The sequence below is a fragment of the Elephantulus edwardii genome, unplaced genomic scaffold, assembly GCF_000299155.1.
Source record: "Elephantulus edwardii isolate Elephantulus edwardi_28Jun2011 unplaced genomic scaffold, EleEdw1.0 scaffold00138, whole genome shotgun sequence".
Lineage (NCBI taxonomy): Eukaryota > Metazoa > Chordata > Mammalia > Macroscelidea > Macroscelididae > Elephantulus > Elephantulus edwardii.
In genome coordinates, this window is record NW_006399888.1 from 5,353,924 (window position 1) to 5,376,830 (window position 22,907).

The following is a 22,907-nucleotide window of genomic DNA, read 5'->3' on the forward strand; positions in this document are numbered from 1 at the left end:
AAAAGAATGTTGCATTAGAGAAACCCTCCATGAAAGATCTCCTTGAGGTGCTTGAAATCAGAGGTTCTTGTGAAGACTAAGTTATGCTTAGGGTATTTTCAATTGTCTTATGTACGTTTAAAGATGAATAATGAGTATAAGAAAAGTCAAAGTAACATTGATGCCTTATACAAACGGAGTCACCATGAATCAGAGTCAGCTTCTCAGCATTGACTTGTCAACAACTAATTCTGACATTTTGACATAAAAAATAAAGACAGAAATGTTAAAGATCTTTATCATGAGGATATCGATTCAAGTTGTTATTGTTAGAGGCCATCGAGTCAAGTATGACTCTCTGAACAAAAGATCTGAGTCCTGTCCAATCCTGTGCCATCCTCACATTTTCTGACACACAAGAGCCAGTTGCAGCAGTCATTGTGTCAATCCATCTTGCTGAGGGTCTTTTTCTCTGATTCTGATTCTCCACTTCTCCATGCATGATATCCCTCCATAAGGAATAGCCTTTTCTAACAAGATGCTCAAAATATGTGAGACAAGGCTTTGGTATCTTTGCCTCTGAGGAGCACACTGGCTTCACTGGCTTCAAAATGTGTTTGTTTGTTCTTTTGGTGGTTCATCGGATTTTGATACTCCAACACCACAGCTCAAAGGCATCAACCCTTCTTCTATCATCCATATTCATTGTCCAGCTCTCCAAAGGTGACTGAGAAGACTATGGCCTGAATTAAATGCACCTTAGTCTTCAAACTAACATCATTGCTCTTCCACATTCTGAAAAGGTCTCTGAGAGTAGACTTTTCCAATGCAACATTGTTGTTGTTACATGCCTTCAAGTCCAGTATGACTCAGAATGACCCTATAAACAATTAATCTGAACCCAGTTGTATCCTATGCCATTCTCACTCTTCCTGACACACTAGAGACCATTGTGGCAGTCATCCTGTTAGCTCACCTTGCTGAAGGTCTTCCTCTCCTTTACCACACTTCCATGCATCATGTCCCTCTCCAAGAAATATCCTAGCAACATGCCTGAAGTATGTCTTAGAGAGGGTGCAGCTGGAATGCTCTTGGAGGCTTTGCCTCACATACTTTAGTCCTGTTGCTAGGATTATTCCTTCCCAATGCAATTCATCTCTTGATTTTCTGTCTGCTGCACCAAGAGTGTTGATTGTTTTTCAGTTCTCTCAGCTTGAGAATGCCAACCCTTTTTATTCTCCAATTCCATCTCTCTGCACTTTTTATTATAATTCTCGGCTTTCTCTTCTCAAGCTGCCTTTTGAAATCTTCTGTACAGTTCTTTTGTTTCAGCATCTTTTCCCTTTGTTTTAGCTCCTTGACACTCTAGTGTTATTTTCAGAGTCTTCTCTGACATCCATTTTTATTTTTCTTTCTCCACGGTCTTGGTAATGACTTTTTGGTCTCTTCATGGGTGTTTATCTGCTCTTCAATTATTGGTTTTCAATACTTCAGACCTATTCTTAAGATGATTTTTAAATTTAGGTGGGGTAGACTTAAGATCTGGAAGCAGGAGCGGCATCCACTTCCAAAATGGCTTGCCTCCGGAAACTCTATGTATGAACAGTGCTCAGGTTGTTCATTCATAGGGTCGCTATGAGTCATCTACGACTCGACAGCAACAACAACAACAACAGACTTAAGATCATATTTTGTTTCTCAAGGACTTGGAAGTTTGAGACTGTCCAAAGACACTTCAGAAGAGCAGACTGCAAACCTACTGAAAAAAAATCATTCAGTGAAAACCCTATGGAGCTGAGAGAGGCTAAAGAGCATTAGACTAAGTGAACTAACTCAGTCTCATAAGGACAAATATTGCAAAAGACCATTATTGTAAAAATTGAAGGATAACTAATAAGATATGCATAGTTGTCCAAAGAGGGAAGGGGAAAATTTATAGAAGCTGAGAGTGGGGAGAGGGAAAAATCATGGGGGTCACAGAATTTAGTGGGTGAAAGAATGAGGAAAGAAAGATCCAGTGATGATCAGAAAAGACAGGATAATAGTAGCCATAGATCAATGATGATTAATAAAACACACTGTATGGGAACGAAAGTATAAAACATAATGTGAATGAAGGAATATGTGAAACAAAGTATATATGAATGAAACATAATGTATATGAATTTTGTAGCAAATCAATATAAAATAAAAATAAATTAAACAAAAGAATCGCTATGGAGCAAATTTCTCCTCTTACACCCATGGGATCACGCTAAGTCAGAAAGGACGGAAAGGCAGCTGCTGATGGTGAAAACAAGATCAACAGGAAGCTGTCCTTATCAAGTGTCAGGAGACTGACTTTTAAGTAGAATTTAAATCAATTACAGACTACTTTCTTCCTTCAGGACAAGCACTTCTAACCACTTTTGAAATCAGTGTGTCTGACCCAGAAAACTTAGAGTGGATTTTGCAGTAACAAGGAGTTGTTTCTGTTGGGTTTTTTTTTTTCCTGTGCCCTCAAGTAATTCCTGACTCATAGAAACTTTCTATGAGAGAGTAGACCTGCACCACAGAACTCTCTGGATTTGTGATTTTTATAGACAATTACGAGGTCTTGTATCCAATGGCTGGAGGTTTTGAACCCCTGACTTTTCAGTTAGAATCCAAGTGCTTAACCATTTTCTCTTAGGGCTCCTTCTCTGATGTAAAGCTTCCCTAACCCTCATGAACTCTGCTAAAAGGTGACTGAATTTACCAACATTGGTGGCATCATCAGAGATGAAGAGATTGAGATTGTTAATGGCTTTAGTTTGCTTTGTTCAACAATCAACACTCTTGGTACTAGCAGCCAGGGAATTGCATTGGGAAAGTCTGCTGTCAGAGACCTCTCCAAAGTACTAAAGAGCAATGATGTCAGTCTGGAGACTAAGTAGTTCCTGATCCAGGCCATAGACTTTGCAATTACTTGCTTTGTATCAGAAAGTTGGGAAATGACTAGGGATGATAGAAGGAGAATTGATGTCTTTGAGCTGTGGTGCTGGAAAAGAGTATTAAGTATACCATGGACTGCTAGGAGAACAAACAGGTTTGTCCAAGAGAGGGTGAGACCAGGCTGCTCCATGGAGGCAAGGACTCTGAAGTTTTATCTGACATACTTTGGACATGTTGCAAGGTGGGACTAGTCTTTGGAGGGGGACGTCATGCTTGAGAGGGTGGAGGGAAAGTGTAAGAGAGGAAGACCCTTGGTCAGATGGATTGATTCAGTGACTGGGGTAATGGGGGTAGGCATGTCAGAGACAATAATAATGGCAAGGGATAGAGCAGGTTTTAGAGCTGTTGTACATAGGGTTGTTATGAGTTATAGGTGACTTGACGGTGCATAACAACAACAACAACAAATTTCAGTTGCTGTCAGATTGATTCTCACTTAAGATGACCCTAGGAATGCAGAAGGAGTTTTAAAATCTAAGATTTTGGGGTTTTTCTAAAAAATATTTTTTAGGTAGATCTCTCTATTTTTTTACTTTTAAAAAATTTTATATCAGTTTACATACGAAATTCATACACATTCTATTTCAATTACATACATTGTGATTCACACATTCCTTCATCCACATTGTGTTTCATATAATGACTCACCAACAAATATATGCCTACTCTTACCCCGTCTTTTCAGGTCCTCAGTAGATCTCTCCAAATCTCTTAGGGGATAAGAATCATAATGGAATTTTGTGGTCAGATAGGGGAATGAAGGAATTAGAAAGAGACAATTGAATCTCTTTCTCTCTCTTGAATAACTAACCCTCTTGTAGGTCTTCAGAGCACATAAATTCCATGAAAGGAGATATCTTACCTTTCTCCTGGTGAATTCTAACTGCCAGAGAGACATAGCCTTATGGGTGAGCAGAGCAATTTGTATGAACTAAGCCACCAGGGCTCCCCTGAGGCACTTCAGGTGGATTCAAATCCCCAACCTTCCAGTAAACAATATTAACCTATTGCATTACTCAGTCAGGCACTACAGTACACAAATAAAGATACTTGTTGAGTTGAGAAAAATCAACCCAGTTACCGATTTAATTTCAGCTCTCCAGCAGATATTTAAAGAGGTACCTGAGACTTTCAGAATATGAGCATAATACTAGTATTGTCAAAGAAAAGAGTCAACTTCAAGTAAATTGTATAAAAATCAGCCCTCACAATTTCTAATGTGACTATTGCATCTATTAAGATCAGATGAATCGTGGAAAAGAAAGAAACCATTAATTTTTAGGAATCATACTAGTTATGATAGAGTAAAATGCACATTGAATTGCAGAAATAATGGCAAAATAGGTCAGCAGGGGTATTTTTAAGGAATGAAGTATAAAATTCTGAAAAAATGGAATTTATGAGATTAAATTACTGGACATGAAGAATAACATCTTCCAACATCTGTTTAACAGGAGTTTCCAAATGAAAGCAAAGAGAAAACAGAGCAGATTCTTATTTTTAATAGAAAACAATTGCTAAGAACTGAGAAACATATCTCCAGATGAAATCTGTAGATTATAAGGATGTATCAGAAACACAGCAGGGGCAGGGGATGAAACTCTTACCTAAAACCATCCCATCTCGAGAATCTTGTTAGATGAGAAAAATAAAGTGCCTACTTTGTTTAAGTCAATTTTTGGACATCTGTTCCTCAGAGACGTAAGTCATTTCTAACGAATGCAAAGTCATGACATCTCAGCAATAACAATAGACGCATATGCATTTACTTAACAAAGAGTTAACTATGAATTGAGCAAAATATAAAACAGTAAATAAGTAGTGAAAAATGTCAATATACCTTTATGCTGTTTGTAAGAAACCAATGAGACCAATAAACATGGTTAAAGTTTAAAAATATTAGGTCACACTTTACACAGAAATGACTCAAAGCTGATTATCACTGGATTTCTTGGACTGTCAGACGTTCGGGGGATTGCTCATCTTTCTTTTAAGGAGCCCCTGGTGGATTCAAACCATGACCTTTGGGGTAGCAGTGCAAATTCATAGTCCAGCGCTCCCTCAAAATTAGGAACTATGATTCAAAGTTAAGCACCATTTATCAAAGTAAAATATTAAGTAATCGAGGATTTCTTGCAACTTTTTCAGACTGAAACAAATCAAATATGCATCAAGATACAATAGCAATTACTGATGATTGAAATAGGAAAGTTGGATACAAAGACAAAGAATCAGTAGTTGGGAAAACACGGGCTTGGTGGAATAAACAGTAACTGAGGCCACGTGTGTACCTTCTTGTGAAAGGATCAAGAAAAATACATATACATAAGGGCGCTCTGGTGGCCTAGTGGCAAGAAGCTGTGCTGCAATACCAAAGGCACACAGTTTGAATCCAGAGCTCGTCTGTGGAAGAAGGATGGGTAATCTCCTCCTATGGGAATACTGCCTCTGAAAATCTGCCAAAGGCTCCAGATACACGACAGTTCCAACTCTATGGTACAAAACAACAATAACAACATCCACATAGAAGGGACATATATATAAAAGTAATAGTATTTCTAGTGAGTAGAAATGACCCATTTGAAATTCAATAAAAATTAGGAAAGCATTTGCAATGTAACTTAAATTATTTCTTTTCTTCTAGGAATTAAACAAATATCAATTTACAGCTAATCTATGCTTTAGAGTAAATGTTGATCTACACATTAACCTGATTCAAGATATGGTCTTTTCAATCATTTGCTATGCATCTGAGAACTGCACAAAGAAAGGGAATAAAAAAGAATTGATGTCTTTGAGCTGTGCTGTTGGATAAGGGTACTGAATATCCCATGTACTGCTGACAAAAAAAAACACACCAGATATGTCTTGGAGAAAGTGCAGCCAGAGTGCTCCTTGGAGGCAAAGATGAGAAGGCCTTATCTTATGTATTTTGGGCATGTTGATCGAATGCTCCTTGGAGAAGGACATCATTTGGAAAGGTGGAGGGAAGGTGAAAGAGAGGAAGACCCTCAACCAGTTGGATTGACATAGTGACTGATGCAATGGGTTTGAGTGTGTCAGAAACAATGATGATGGCACAGGATAGGATAGGATAGAGTTCCCATCTGGTTTCAAAGGGTCATTATAGGTTGCTACTCAGTTCAATGACACCTAACAACAACAACAACAACATGTTTTGTTATAATCATTTGCCCACTCACTTACTGCCATTGAATCCAGGTTCCAAGGCTGCAAATAGCAAAGGCTGGAGAGCATGTATCTTTCTTGCTCTAAGTCTCTCTGGTGACTTTGAACCACCTTGGAAGAAGGATGAATGATCTCCTCCAGAGCAAATTACAGACTCTGAAAACTCCGTGGAGAGTGAGCTATGAAATGGCTCTGGTTTCACCAGTGAATGATGATAACCACCAACCACACTACCACCATCATCGCTGACAAGGGGAGCTCTGGTGGCCTAGTGGTAAGGAATTGTTCTGCCAACCCAAAGGCACATGGTTCAGACCTACCAGCTTCACTGCAGGAGAAGGATGGACAATCAATTACCATGCAATTTACTATCTCTGAAAACCTGCTTGGGGTGAGAGGGGTCAGTGATGAGTTGATACCATCTCAATGATGCATAACAACAAATAGATAATTGGCCTTTGGATTCCTGGCACAACTAGCTGGATAGGACACCAACAGAGAAGCCTAATGTATGGCCGCTGTTGTTGTTGTTAAGTGCCGTTGAGTTGTAGGCGACTCATGTGAATGAAAGGCCTTAACTTGTGTGACTTTCATCCTTTCTTCAGGTTCATAGGGTTTCCGGGGGCAAGCTATTTTGGAAGTGGATGCCACTCCTGCTTCCAAGTATGATCTCTAGAGGAAATAATTGATTGCTTGTGACACACAAGTTAATCTTTACCTGCTACTTATAATTTTCTTTTCAGTTAAGATTTCCCCTCCCCCCTTCTTTTCATTTTTCTAAAAAGTAAGAGTTTTAGCTCAAGGGTTTTAGCTTGACTACAAAAGTTTGGTTAAAAATCGTAACAGGCCTGAAATTTATTTCAGATCTGAATTGAAACTCTTTTCAGGTTCAAGTAAGTTCAATTGAGCCTTTTTGTTTCATTGTATGCCCTGGGCATACTGGTCACAGCTGGGGACAGAAGCAGGGGTAGCCAAGTATGTGAAGAGAGACTGTTCCCTTGTTGTTTATGGCTGATGGTGATTGGAAGGAAAAGAAACCCTGCAGGAAAGTGCAATCTTATGTGATTTCCAGACCAGAGAGGTTTGGAAATGATTCAGAGAAGTACTCAAAGTTTATGATGTTTATCTATCTTTATGGATTAACGTTTTTAGATCCATTCATCTCCAATGATGGCATGCATCCTACCAGATTTCCCTATGGGATTTCTATGGAATAAGTTGTTCTTGGTGGAATTTCTGAAATAAATACTATGTTTGGGGAAAAATATTTAGACAAAAATCAAAGATGAGGGTTTCATCAAAGAGTTTTAAAAGATGTTAGAATTATTTGAGCAAAAGGCCGCCATCTTTTGAAACTGATACCAGCTTGGTTTACCAATGTGATTGTATTGGTGCCATTGCAACCTGGTCATTTACAAACCTGATCCTGGCTAGTAGACAGTCTAGGCCAGGACTTCCTACATCCTTCTACCTCTTAAAGGAAAGTGTCTTAAAGTTGTTTTAAAATCTCATAAATTACTTAATCCTACAGTCACTCTACAGGTGGGTTTTTATTTAATCTGTTCATTATTTTTCAACTTACTATGCTCCAATTTTTAAAGAAAAAGGAAACCAATGGAGACAATCACGCCTACTATTAAAAGCAGGAATTTAAAAGAAACATCACTGAAAAAAGTACTTTGAGGAGAAAATCTAGAGATTCCTCCAATGAGTCATTTGATGAGTTTTTCAAGTGAAATACAACTTGATATTTTTACTTTTTAGCCACTAAAAATAAGAAAACACTAACATTGTGCAATAGATGCATTTTTCCCTTTAAATTGTCTGTATCTGGTAATTACTTGATCAAGAAAATACAGAAATGTAAACCATCAAAAACAATGATAAGGTTTTCTGTTACTATCTTACTAAGTACTTACAACTAGTATACATTTCCAAGTAACTTGAAAACAATTTAATCTTTAAAAAAATAATTTTATTTTCATTTTAAATCCATGTCTTCCTTTACCACTCTAAAATTCTGCTTCCATAGATTTAGCCATACCTGATGTCAGGATTGTGATCTTTTGGGGGGGGGATATTTCAAAGTATTAGTTGTTGTCAGGAGCAGTCGAGTTGAATAGGACTCAGAGTGACCCTATGAACAGCAGATCTGCTCCCTCTCTGGTCCTGTGCCATCCTCACCATTTTTCATACACTTCGTCGCTGTGTCAATCCATCACAGTGTGGGTCTTCCTCTCTTTCCCTGACCCTCCACCCTACCAAGCATGATAACCTTTTCCAAGAAGTAGTCTCTCCTAGCAACATGTTCAAAGTACGGGTGTTAGTACAAAACCCTAGGAGTTCAAATAGGGGTAGACTTAAATTTATTACTAAATAGCTGGAATTTGATTTTGGAATCAAAGAACAAGAAGGTAGAGGGGAAAGTACTTAAATAAGAATTTAGACCACTAGGCAAATATGACCACAAAGAAATTTCTCCTGACTCTTGTTAGGGCCATTGAATCAACTATAGCTCATAGTCAAGCCCATGAACAACAGATCAGAACCTTGCTCTATCCAGGGTCAGTTTCATAATCTCTGCTAATCTTGAACTCATTGTTGGAGTAACTGTGTGAATCTTCCTTGTTAAGCGGTTTCTCTTTTGCTGACCTGCCTTTCTCAGCATTAAGTCCTGGTCTAAGGACTTCCTGCACATATACCCAAAGTCCAGATAAAAGTTTCACTATGCTTATCTCTGGGGAACTTCTGACTTCACTTCCTCTAAAGTTAATTTGTTTATTCTTTTAGAGGTCCATGGTATACTAAATATCCTTTCCCAACACCACAGTTCAAAGGCATTATTGGTGTTCTTTATATATTGCCAAATTTTCACATGAAAATAAAGCAATATTCAAATTTGCCCACTGCAACATGACTAGGAAGGATTAATGTATTTTTAGGATAGGAGGAATCAATGTTTACTTTTATATGATTTATTATTTTTTATAATCCACTACATTAATTCAATATTTAGAAAATCGAAGGACAAATTGTGTTAGGAAAATCTACTGTCAGGAACTTCTCTAGAAGAGCAAGGATGTCAGTCTAAAGACTAAGGTGTGTCAGATTGAGGCCATGGTCTTTGCAATTTCTTGCTATGTATCAGAGAGCAATGATCAAGAATGATAGAAGAATTGATGTCTATGAGTTGTGGGCCTGGAGAAGAATATTGAATATATACTACAGACTGCCAAGAGAACTAAAAAGTCTTTCCTGGAGAGGGTGAAATTAATCTGCTCCTTGGAGCTAAAGATTTTGAGACTCTGTCTCACATAGGACATGTAGCCAGGAGGGACCAATTTTTAGAAAGGGGCATCATGCTTGGAAGGGTTGAGGAACAACACATGAGAGGAAGACCCCAGATGAATTGGACTGACACAATAACCGGAACAATGAGGGGAGGTGTGTCAGAGACAGTGAAATTGGCTCAGACTAGAGCAGGTTTCAGAGTTATTGTGCATAGGGTCACAGTGAATCATAGTCAACTTGACGGCACACAACAATAACAACAGTTATTTAAGTCTTTCCTTTAAATCATCTATAAGATTTAGAACTAACAGGATGACAAAAGAAATCAAACCCTTAATATTAAGGTTTGTTAAATTTAGGTGTACTTGAAGAAAATATGAAAGATTGCATTTATGATTTTAACTTGAAATGAGCAATTGATAATAGATTTATTGTTTTAGTATCAGATGATTAGCACAATCTAATTGTTACCAAACATTTTCAGTTCGTCATATTTATAATTCTGAGTTTATAGATTCCAGTGAGATACTGCAGAATTTAGAGGGATTATGGATTAGTGAGTTTGCCCTGACCTGCAACTATACCAATATGGAAAACTTGAAATAATTTAGTAACTTAGATAAACAGTGACTGGATTTTCCATTTAAAATGTTATCTTGTGAATAAAAAACAGAGTTTTAAGGGATAATTTAACACCTTAGGAAAAAAGTATAAATTAACACCTTTAGAATAAGAAGGATTTTAAGTTGATTAATGTAATATCATTTAGAACAAATTAATTATCTAAGAAACATTTCCAGAAAGTTAAGATTCCCTTGCATGGAAGAGAATTCAAATACATATTTTTAAAGAAGGTACAAAGTTAGAAAGACTCTGCATTTTATAGCCTTGTTCATTTCATCCTATTCTATTTTATTTTCGCAATGTAGAGGTAATATAAATATGTGTAAAGGAAGATGAGAAATAACAATATGACTGAGGAAAAATAGATTAAAAACATACTCCCATACATACATGTGGAAGCATCCACACCTACACAGACGCAGAGCCTGTTTTCTTCCCCACGTGATGAAAGTGTAAAAGAAATATTCTGTATAAAGGGTCATGACTTGTGCTTCTAATGTTTTATAGAACATCACCTTTTTTTCTAACAGAAAGTAAACTAACAAACTAGACATGGAAGTTCTTTTTCTTTTCATGTTTTTATTTCACAACAAAACCACAGCTTAAAATGCTTTATACCAAAGCTGAAAAACAATCATTGACATAATCTTAATGCTACAAGGAGTTGCTGTACTCCAGGTTGATTTCTCAGTCATTTCTTACTCCGTTTTTGAGATATCAGCAGGATTAGAACACATACAAATTTAATAATTATGAATCAAGACTGTAACTGCTAACAGAAATAAAAGACAATCTTAAAACCACCTTCATTATTAGTCATCTTACCTTTTTAGAATAAACATGAAGCAGAGTAAAATTTTACTGGCTTTTTCTTACCTATCGGTATTTTTCTCCACATCATGTATCTGTTATGAATAAAATTATGTTAAATCAGATGAACTATATCATCTACCTACTATGATCTTACCATTTGGTGATCGTGTTAGGTAAGATTATATTAGAAACATCTTTTCTACACTTTCTCTTTGCTGAACTTTCTTCAACCTGATGAAATTACACAACTTCCAGTAGAGTTATGATCATGAAACCAAAATAGTCCAAGCCCCAGAGCATCCAGAAAGCAAGGCTTGGTCAGTGTAGTTCAATTTGACAATGGATACGTGATACAAACTAAACCTAGCTGCTCTGACTTATGTACAAATTCTGCTTCAACACAGAATTAAGGATGGCACTCATGTAATGCACGATAGCTTGTACAGGGAGAGGAGAAAGGGAGAAGCCAATGAAACTACTCCTAAAACTCCTACAGTTGCCCCACTCATAAACGTTATCTTCTCCCATATAAGGGCTACCAAGGCTTATGAAAAGTCCTGTATAGTCTTAGAATGATGCTTCTTATATTCAACTCCATATTAGAGCTCATCAAATGACTTACTGAAAGGTAGAAAACTCTGCCTCACTCCCAGAATTCCTAAAGTGGTATGGGATGAGTCCCAAGATGGTGAAGAGACTGAGATAGTTAACAGTTTTAGCTTGCTTGGCTCCACAGTCAACACTCTTGGTAGGTAACAGCAGCCAGGAAATCAGGAGACGAATTGCATTGGGAAAGTCAGCTGTGAGGGACCTCTCAAGAGTACTGAAGAGCAATGATGTCAGGCTGGAGACTAAGGTGTGCCTGATCCAGGCTATAGTCTTTGCAATTACATGCTATGCATTGGAGAGTTAGACAGTGAATGGGGATGATAGAAAGAGAGCAATGATGTCAGGCTGGAGACTAAGGTGTGCCTGATCCAGGCTATAGTCTTTGCAATTACATGCTATGCATTGGAGAGTTAGACAGTGAATGGGGATGATAGAAAGAGAAATGATGCCTTTGAGTTGTGGTGCTGGATAAGAGTGTTGACTATACCATGGACTGCTAGGAGAACAAACAGGTTTGTCCTGGAGAGGGTGAAGCCAGAATGTTTCCTGGAGTCAAGGATTCTGAAGCTTCGTCTGACATATTTTGGGCATGTTGCAAGGAGGGACTGGTCCTTGGAGAGGGACATCATGTTTGGGAGAGTGGAGGGGCAGCGAAGGAGAGGAAGACCCTCAATGAGATGGATCGATTCTGTGAGTTGAGTGATGGGAATGAGTGTGTCTGAGACGGCGAGGTTGGCACAAGATAGAACTTCATTTAGGGCTCTTGCACATAGGGTCGCTATGAGTTGCAAACAACTCGATGGCACAAGACAAAAACAACAATCAGTTTCTAGCTTTGGCAGATACCCTGGTGTACAGACTGCACTTTGAGAATTCAAAGACTTAAGGAGATGTCTCAGAAAGAGAATACTTTAGTGTAAGAATATTTCATGAAACAACTTTCTGACCAAGCTTCTTTCCTGGCTAACTCTGAAATGCTATGTGGAAATTTGTCCACAGCATGAAGCTCATCTTGCCATCAATGAAATAAGAATCATCTTATCTAAGAAAATATTCTTCAGTGCTCCTTGGCGAAGATCACATCACAACTGGCAATAGTTTGCCTATTTGATACTTACTTGATATTTTTGATTGTTGTGTATGTTTGTTTGCTTTTCCCCACCCAGGCAAAACTTTGGGCCCTGTGCTGAACAATTTCTGAATCTTAAGCAGGCATTCTCTAAGAATACTACCTTTTGTTTTTGAGTTTGTTTTGTTTTGTTTTTGGGTTTTTTTGTTTGTTTGTTTGTTTGGGTTTTTTGGGGTTTCTTTTTTTTTTTTTTTTGAGGGTCTGCTCCGGTGGCCTAGTGGCAAGAAACTACACTGCAATTCTGAAGGCATGAGGTTTGAGGCCACCAGCTATTCTGTGGGAGAAATGGGCAATCTCCTCCCATGCAATTAACGGCCTCTGAAGGGTCAGCTATGAGTCGGTTCCAACCCTGTGGTGCACAACAACAACAACAACAAAGCTAACTTATTAAGGAACTGTGGTGGTGTGATGTTTAAGTACTTGACTATAAACAGAAAGGTCATTAGTTGGAACTCATCAGTTATTCAATAAGATAAAAATATGGCAGTCAGTGTCTGTAAATATTTATAGCCTAGACAATACTAAGGGACTACTTTCAGTCCCTGAGTGACAGAGTGATACAGTTTACTCACTTAAATGTTGGTGGTTCAAACTCATCCAAAAATATTGAAGAAGAAAACACTTAAAGCTCTGCTTTTATAAAGATTACAGCCATATTCCATATGGAATCATACTATTCTGTAACACAGGCAGTCACCATAAGATGAAATCAATTCAGAATTTATTATGGACAGAAGCAGATGATATGTAAATACCTGAACACAGAGGGTGGGGCAACTAATGACCACAGATACTAAAACGAAAAAGCAAGGGACAGGGTCATCACTATATGTAGATGGGAATAGATATGCCAAATTCTTTCCTAAAAATACATTCCCTCTTGGGCCTATACTCTGAGATTTATCCCATTTTTTGATGTGATGATTGTGTATTTTATTTATAAATGCCCCAATTTGCTCTTCTTCTTACCCATCTATTTTCTTTACAATGCCTCCCAGTGTTTTTATGAGGCCCACTTCTCTCTGACATTTTCCAGAACCACCCAACTGTCCTTTGAGTTGAAGATATTTAACAGTTGTTGACTTCCAATAACCGTCTCCATTGTTTTCCATGCCCACATTTCTAAACTTCTCTGTATCACACCACAACCTACTTTGCCCCTATGATTGCATTAGCAAAAATGAATAGACACCTAGGTGTTTTCCAAGTCTGTGATGTTTAACATGGTCTTCTGATTTTTATCCAAGCATCTTCACAGTCTTGATGCTCAGGAAGACACAGTCAGCTCCTCACTGCTGTTCCGCAGATGTGAGAGAACAAGACGTGCCAGGGGAAATCTCCATGCCGTTCCATATGGAGCCAAACAGAAACTAAAAAAAGGAAAAAACCCCTATGTTTTATAACATCTTCTTCCATCCACATGACAATTTGGGTCTGGATGGAACACGTGGTCATCAAGCACTTACCAAACCCTGATGGCCTAGTTGGCAGTCCTCATCCTGGACAAAGCCTGGAAGAGGGAACAGACCATGGGGAAGCTGCACTATGTCAAAGTTTAGCCCACTCCTTACTTCCAGCCTGTGCCATGTAACTTGTATCAAAGAGAAAGCCAGCCTCCATGAAGAAGCTAGAAAAAAGAAGACCGCAAAAATATTTCTACAAAAAGTACAGTTGTATATTCTCCCCCTCCATAAGTTAGGTTATCATGAACACAAAGGAAGGAAGAAATCACTGTGGGCGAGATAAAGTTCAAGATCCTATGGTCCTCATACAACTTTTTGGGGCTATAGATATCATAATTATCATTTTATTCGGTCGATCTACCACACAAATAACACAAAGTGAAAAATAATGGGACAATATTTACTTTTTAAGGTAACTCTCTTAAATGGAAGCTTAAGAATTTTTTTTAATTTTTTTTAGCTCTTGAGCAGATTTTATTTTTGTAGCAAGAAAACAGCAGAAACAATGCCAAGTGCAATCTTTTGAGTTCTCAGTGTTGTGGGAATTGCCGTCCTGAGGCAGGATAAGGCATTCTGAATTTCAAAATGGGCACAGTCAAGTCTGAGAAGGTGTGCACAGTGTGGTCAAGATATTAGAGATTCTTGAAGGTGATAGGGTCAAACAGATAAGCAGATGTGGCATCCAGAACGTCCTTGCCACGGCAACAGTGGGGCCCCCATGCCTTCAGTGGGGGCCAGGCTGGGCCAGCATAAGAATTATTATGAGTGGCAAAGAAGATGTCCTGTCTGACAAATGCCAATCAACAACTACAAAGAAGCATGTTTTGTCTGTGTCCATATGCGTTTTACAGGAAAGAAGTCTTTCAAGCAGTATTGCTGCATGAAAGTCACCCAATAAAATTGTAACCATGTTGTTATGGAATCTGTTTATCAAGAATCTGGTAGAAAGGAGTATGCCTGATAGTGTTTCTGCTCTGTGAGACCTCGGGTTTCAGATGGGAATCTTTAAGTACACTTGATGTCTGAGTACTGGGTACTAGATGTCTGAGAGTTCAAATGACCCAAAGCCTTATTTATTCACCTCGCTGATGACTAATACCGGTTTTGAGAGAAGACAGGCTCATTTTCTCTGACTCCTTGGGCTTTCTCATGGTTTGTTATTTGCTTTTCAAGAACAGGCAGCCACAATAAACCAGGCAGAAATGTCATCAGTTTTAAGGACAAAGTTTTATACGTTAGATTTCACTTTGGTCAATACCAAAAAAACATATATATATACTTGAGGACAAGAAACTTATATTCCAGCTCTCCATGACAGGGTTGTCCAAGTTGCATCCTAAGAAGGATATGACTGATCGGGAATATCTACAGCAATGTCTGGATAATAAGCACTATCTGAAGAGCCCTCCTGCTTTATTAAAAGCAATACACAAGACCAATGTTTGGGTCAATCTTAATTTTTGCCATTTGGATGACTATCCTTCTTGTTTTAGAAGGTTCACATTACCTCAATTTAGCCTATGTCTCAGTGTGAACCAAGAACCATTAGTTCTTATGGTTTAATTGCTTTGCAGCAAACAAAATTACATCTAATGCTTTATGGGATTCTAAAGAGATATAGTCGTAGAAGATAAAAAGCCTATTTTGAGTAGACGCAAAGGAGAAGTTGTTTCCATTCTGTGATTCAAAATTGGAAAACCTTCATGCTTTTTCTGGTCCTTTGGCTCACCTGCTCTACTTTAGATTAGCTAGAAATGTGTGATTAATATGAAGTGATCATATTTCAAATGCACCTCTATGACCATCGTTAAGGCTTCAGGGGGCTTTTATGATCAAAGCTTTCATGAAGCTGAAGATTGGTCCATTCTTGCCAAAGCCTGAGCCATTATTCAATAAATAGAAACGTTTCATAGATATTGAACACATAGACCAGAAAGGCTTGCCTACTTTATCTGATGAACCTGGGCCAATTCATAGCTGTTTCTCATATGAAAAGTATTTCTTAGAGCCAGGACTTCCTAGAGACTTTGAACACTCACGTGGTACAGGTTTGGAGTTCATTTGCATCTCTTTGCGTCTTCCTAGATTCTGCTAAGCATTTTAGTGCTCCTTACCTTTCTCTGAACTTTATTAAAAGCAATGTGCAGGAGCGAGCTGGGCCCTTTTCCTGAGTTTCCCTCTCCTCTTTCAGCAACTTTGGAGATAGGACAATGGGTTAATTGAGGTAGCTACCTGTATTTGGGGCCTGTATGAGCGTATCTCTTTGTTGTTTTTGGAATGCAGTCTAAGTAAACTGCCTCAAAATTATTTTTTTAGAAACTTTTGCCAATACTTCAATTTTCCACCAAGACTTTTGAGGAAAAAAGGAGCCTTTAGTGGATTGTTCGTTATTAGGCAAAACTAACGTAATGAGCTCTTTATGTGTGTGTGTGTGTGTGTGTGTGTGTGTTCCTCCATGAGATAAATATCACTCTACTCCATGACAGGGTTCAAAAAGAAGTTCTTCAGTGAAACAAAAACTCAAAACAAAAAAAAGAATGAAGCAAAAAAATCCCCCTTGGTTCTCAATTGCTGTAGCTAAACAACTCTTTTGTTGTTCGGTGCCATAACTATGATTCATAGTGACCCAGTGAAAAATAGAAATGAATGAATCTTGCCCTCTCCTGCACCATCTTTGCAATCCCTGATACATTCCAGATGATTGTTACAGTCCCTGTGTCAATCCACCTTGTTGAGGATTGCGTCCCTTTCTCTGACCCTGCACCTTTCGCAGCATGACATGTTTTCCAAAGACTGACCGCTCCCAAAATATACAAGTAGTACTTGAGGCGAAGTTTTATCTTCCTTGCTTCCTAAGAACCACACTTTTTGCAGTTCCTCATAGATGGATTTGTTTGTTCTTTTGTGAGTCCAAGGGATATTCAGCACTCCTACTTAACACTGCAATTCAAAGGCATTGATTCTTCTCCTGTCTTCCTTATTCAGTGTCCAAATTTGTATGCATAGGAAGTAATTCAAAAGACCATGCTTGCATCAGGTCAACCGTAGTCTTTAAACTGACATCGTTGCTCTTTCACACTTTGAAAAGGTCCATCGAAGCAGATTTTTCCCAATGCAGCAAAGAATGCAAGAAACCTTGATCCTCCCCTCCGCTTGGTGTGTATGTTGGAATCAGATCTGACTGACACAGGAGGAGATTGCCCCTCCTTCTCCAGCGGAGCATCTGGTGGATTCCAACCACGCAGCTTCAGGTTTGCAAAGCAGCTTCTTGCCACTAGGCCACCAGAGCTCCCAATCTTTTGATTTTTTGACTGCTGTTACCATGGGTGTTGAGTGTGTATTCAAGTAATCTTTTCTGTATCAGAATAATCTTAACCTTTTCTTCATCGGTCACAGTGCTTATTAATCCAGTGGTAAAGACTTTTGTTTTCTTGATGTTGGAATAGAATACATACTCATGACTACAGTCTTTTAGAAGCAATCAGTGCTTCAGATCTTCTTTGCTTTAGTCAAGCCAGGTTGTGTCACCTTATCGGCATTATGTAAGTTGTTGATGAATGTTCTTCCAATCATGATGCATGATGGGTGTTTAACTTCATGGAATTTAGCTTCTCAAATGATTTGTTCAGCATACAAATTGAATAAAGAAAAGATAAAACACTGACACACAACTGAGCAGATTTTAGTGGTGCAGTGTTTCCTTGTTCTGTTCAGACAACAGCTTCCCGATCTAGGTAGAGTGCCTCATACAAACATTGTACTTGATGTGTTTATCTTCTTTCATATTTATACAAAAGAGTTAGCCTTTGGATTAGTGTACTGAGGGAATAAACAGTTAGGACAGAGATTCTGAAACTCAGTGTACCCGTGAGTTAGTGAGCACTTGCTAAATGCAGGTTGTTTCTGTGTACCCCATTTCGGAATCACTGGTCCATAATCTCAGTAGTGACAGTGGTCAATAAATGAGTATTATAGTTAATTACCTGAGAGTTTGCTAGAAAAACTGCAACCTACACTTGGAAAACCAGACTCTACATTTTCATTAGGTCTCCAGGTGATCTTTCTTTAACTGATTGCCATAAGTCAGAGCTGATTCATAGCTGACCCTCCCGTGAGTTTTCAGAGGCTGTAGATTGAACCGGAGGAGATTGTCCATCTCTATTCTGGGAAGGAAGTGGAGGACTCAAAACACCAGAGAGGCTCCTTTTTGAGTGCACTTACCACTGAGCACAGCTCGACACTCTGTGGACTGCATCACCAGAGCTCCCTAAATGATCTGTGTTGTTGCTGTTGTATATTGTGAAGTTGGAACCCACTCATAGCTGACCCTGAAGCAGGTTTTCAAAATCAGTCTCCCAGGAGATTGGCCATCCTTCTCCTGCAAAGCAGCTGGTGGATTTAAACTGTGTGCCATTGGAATTATAGCACAGCTTCTTACCACTAGGCCATGAGAACTCCCTTAAGTGATCTGGAACCTTGTTTAAATTTGAACCATATCATCTGGATGAATAATTTGCAACTATTTCCTGCTGTTGCTATTTGCAATTATAATGCATTCCCTCAGTCATATCTAATGTTATAGGCAATTTTCAGGAAATTTCAACTATATCTGACTTTAAACAAAACAAAATAATAAAAAGGAAAGTATATGCTATGCTTTGGAATTCTGTGGCTTTACTATAAAGAAAACTTTTGGGGCAGAGTTTTAGTGATAATATCACATAGCCTGAAATATATCCAAGAGTCAGTTACAAGTGTCCAAATAAGAATCAGAGAATGATAGCAAACATCACTAGACCTAAATTATCAGTAAGTCAGTCCCCAAAGCCTATAGATAGAAGACTAGCTAAACCTTATTGATTAAACCAAGAAGAAACACCAGTATTGCCATTTCTCCAACATTTGGAATGTCCCACAGTATCTATTGGCTAATTTAGCACACTTTAAAAGATTAAAAATTTAAAAAAATTGAAAAAAAAGATTAAAAATTATCCAAATTTACTAGAACAAAGTGAAAGGTCTAGTTAAAAGTTTGACCTCTTTCAGTAAAAGTTTAACTTGTGTGTTTTTTTAAAATAATCACTTTTTTTGCATTTCACAAGCAAGATTTTGTTATTATTTTATTTTTTCTTTTGTTTTTCAAAGAGAGAAGCGAACTGCAGTGGGGTGCTTGGCAGGGAGAAAAGGATAACAATGAATGAATGGAAATCCAAAATCTCTGTAAATGTTCATTAAAATAAATAAAATAAAATTTTTAAAAAATAAAGTGTGTTTCAGTATAATTTCAATACAACTGGTACCTTTATATCCTGTATGTGACTAATATTTCTAACAAACTCCCAGAATTATTCCTGGGCTGGTCTTTGAGTGTTAGCAATGACCAATACAATGATACTGCGGTGGGGGAGGGGAAATACAGTTATACTAGCAAAATTCAGTTATAGCTGGTAAAAAGTTCTACAAAAAAAACTTTTTTTTTTACATTTTTAATTTATTTTTTTTTTTCCTGGCTCTGACCGGTATGAGATTGTCCCTTCCTCTCCAGCAGAGCATCTGGTGGATTCGAACCGCGCACCTCTGGGATTGCAGCAGTGCAGCTTCTTGCCACCAGAGCGCCCTAAAAAAGCTATTTCTTAACACAGTTCATTTTAAAGAGTAATTTATCGGGTTTTGAGAAAAACAGGCTCTCAAATCAGAACTGCTTCGAAGTAGTTTCGGGTCCTCCCACTCCTTAATGATGATTTCACACAAGCCACTTGTTGAACCTTGCGCTCCAAGATTCTCCATCAGTGCAGACAGAACAAGCCTTCTTTGGAAAGAAGGAAGCGCTGCCTATGCGCAGACATTCTTCCCCTGCACCCTGACACTGTAGACTTTCTGCGCTTTTCTACCTTCTCTCCGCAGCGGCTCGATGCCGCGGGGCTTCTCCATGAGACGCTAACACAGTTTCTTCAACCATCACCCGCTGTATGAAGCCATGTTGGCCTCGCCGCTCTCCGAAATATTTTTTTAAAAATATAAATAAAGAAGGATTTAAAACATTTAAGCACTGTTGTTGTTGTTGTGTACCACTGAGTCTGAAGTGACCCATAGCTGACCCTCCCGCAGATTCCCAGAGGCAGTAAATCGCACAGGAGGCGACCTTCTCCAGTGGAGCAGTTGGTGGAGTCGAACTGCTTGCTTTTGGGATTGCAGCGCAGCTTCTTGCCACTAGGCCACCAGAGCTGCCTACTATAAAGTCTGAATTACTGGAAAGCAAAACCACTTTTTTTGGTGGAGTTTTTGTTGTTAGTAGGTGTCATGGACTTATCTCTGATTCACAGTGACCCCATGTTCAAGGCGAGGAGACAATTTCCCACCTTGTCTCATGCCCACATTTGCTGCTGTATTTGAATCCACTGTTCCTGCCCCTATGTGAATCCATCTCTGTAATGATCTTGTCGTTTTCATTACCCTCTCCTGGTACTGGTCTATCCTGATAATACATCCAGACAGTAGAAGAGACAATCCCTCTTTACTCCTTCTTAGGATTTGTCTCACTGCATTTCTTCCAAGACCGACATGTTTATTTTCTTAGCAGTTCATTGTATGCTCAATATTTGTTACCAACACTGCAACTGAATCACATTAATTCTCCTTTGGTCTCCTGTATTAATTGCGCCAATGGAGTAGGTAAGAAAGCATAAAACCTAAAAGAAATTGACAACAAAAGAAAGATGCTGTTATCATTTCTCTTGTTCTTTACTCATCCTCCAATTGCTTATAAATTTAAAATTTTTAAAATTCCCTCTATCTGAGTTGCTGCTACCGCAAGGAGACTTTAAATTTTAAAGTTATATAAAAAGCACTTAAAAAGCACCACAGTTGGATGTGCGTGTGTTTCTGTGTATTTTATTAATAAAGCCAAATGCTTTGGAGGCAATGGCTTCTTATGAGTTACTGGAGAGAGGAAATGAGGCACTAACATAGGCACACAGTCTTTGCTTTTAAAATGTTTATTAATTTTCAGGCTCCTGTAACTAAGCTAATATCTTTTTGTATGTGCACACTTTACTAAAATCTGTTGCTAAGATTAATCTCCCTCCAAGGGCTTCCATAACAGTTTTCTTTTCTGCTTCATACTCCACACGTGGATTTGTATAGATAATTCATTTTCTTTGCGTTGAATGTAAATGTTGTTGCATGTCCTGATGAGCAAAGCAATTTCATGATCGTGGTATTCTAATTGATGCTCAGAGCAAAAATGTATCTACTTATATATTTAATCTATCAGACATGCATATCGATGTTAGAAAGGAAGCAGTTACTGATTTGTTGATTTGGCTTTCAGGTTCCTTAACTAAAGACTCCAATGTGTTCACCTGATGCTGCGCAAATTAGTGGGGGGTTGATGCTTGCTAACACTTAGAGGGGTTCCTGGTCTGAAGCAGTGTGTGTAGGGCTTCCTGACTGCACGGTGGTTGAAGCACCCCCAGGTGCAGGAGCTGGCTTTCAGTGGCAGATCTGGGGAAGGGGCGGCCATGAAGTTGGCAAAAAGCCCCTGAAACAGCCCGAGAAGCAGATCAAGCAAATGGACAAGGATGACATGGCTTTCAAGCAGAAATAAAAAGAAGAACTGAAGAAACTTGAGGAGCTGAAAGAGAAAGCCACAGGCAAAGGTCCCCTGGGCACCGGTGGAATTAAAAAATCTGGCAAAAAGTAAGCTGTTCTTTTTAACTGAGGCGATGATGTACCTTACTTCCATTCCTGTTTAAAATACCCAGATTCTCACGTAGGAGCAATGACTTTTGTAAATCACTACCTAACTTGGGAGGGACTCAAGAGTATTATACTAAGTAAACTAACTCAGGTCCACAAGGACAAATACTGTATAAGACCATTATTGTTGAAATAACTAGTAGAGCGTGTTTGGGGTCTAGGGGAGCAGAGGGGTGGGGATCAGGAGTAATCATGGGTTCATACAGTTTGATGGGTGAAGGCATGCGGGTTGGGGAAAGGAGGGGGATCCAGTGTGAGTGGCAATGTATACAAACTTTGTAGGTAAATCAGTGTAAAACTTAAAAAAAAAAAGGAATTGTAAGAAATGTTTAAAAGAACAACAAAAACCCAAAAAGCATTTAGATTCTGTTGCCACCTGTAGTTAAAATTAAGTGTTGTCTTGGAGCCTGTTGTACATTTAAAAATAAATTTTGGTAAAAGAGTGAAGAAAAAGCAGCCACATGATGATCCATCTCTTAGATGCTCACGCTGCCCTTCCCATCTTTCCTGTGCAGTCCAAGTAAACACAATGCAGAATCCTCTCACAACCGCCTCTTCTGTCTCTGTTAGGCCCAGATTTCTGTACTTGTTATGTGCTGCCAAGTCGCCTGCGACCCACAGTGACCCAAAACCTTGCTCTATCCTGTGCCAACTTCACTCCGACACACCTATCCCGATTACCCCAGTGATTGAATCAATCCTTCTCATCGAGTCTTCCTTTTCTGGGCTGTCCCTCCACACTCCGAAGGATTACATCCTTCTCCAAGGACTGGACCCTCCTTGCAACATGCCCAAAGTATGTCAGACGAAGCTTCAGAATCCTTCCCTCCAAGGAGCAGCCTGGTTTACCCTTCTCTCAGATGAACCTGGAATTAAAACAACTCATTTCGAATAAAAGTGAAAAAAGAAGTGCACGTAAGCCATCGATATTAATGTAAAGTGTAACAGACCAGACTTCTTGCTATAAAGCACAGGAGAAGAGGGTCATTGCAGGGCAGGGCAGCTAGAACATTCCGATTTCAATAACAGAAAATGAAAAACAAAACAATAAAAATTAAACTACAAGAAAAGACAGTCAG

General features: G+C 38.7%; 1 pseudogene; it reads right to left on the minus strand.

Moving 5' to 3' along the window:
• LOC102871524 overlaps window positions 1–20,029 on the minus strand; it is a 151,602-nt pseudogene extending 131,573 nt beyond the window's left edge.
• Window positions 20,030–22,907: the final 2,878 nt, after the last annotated feature.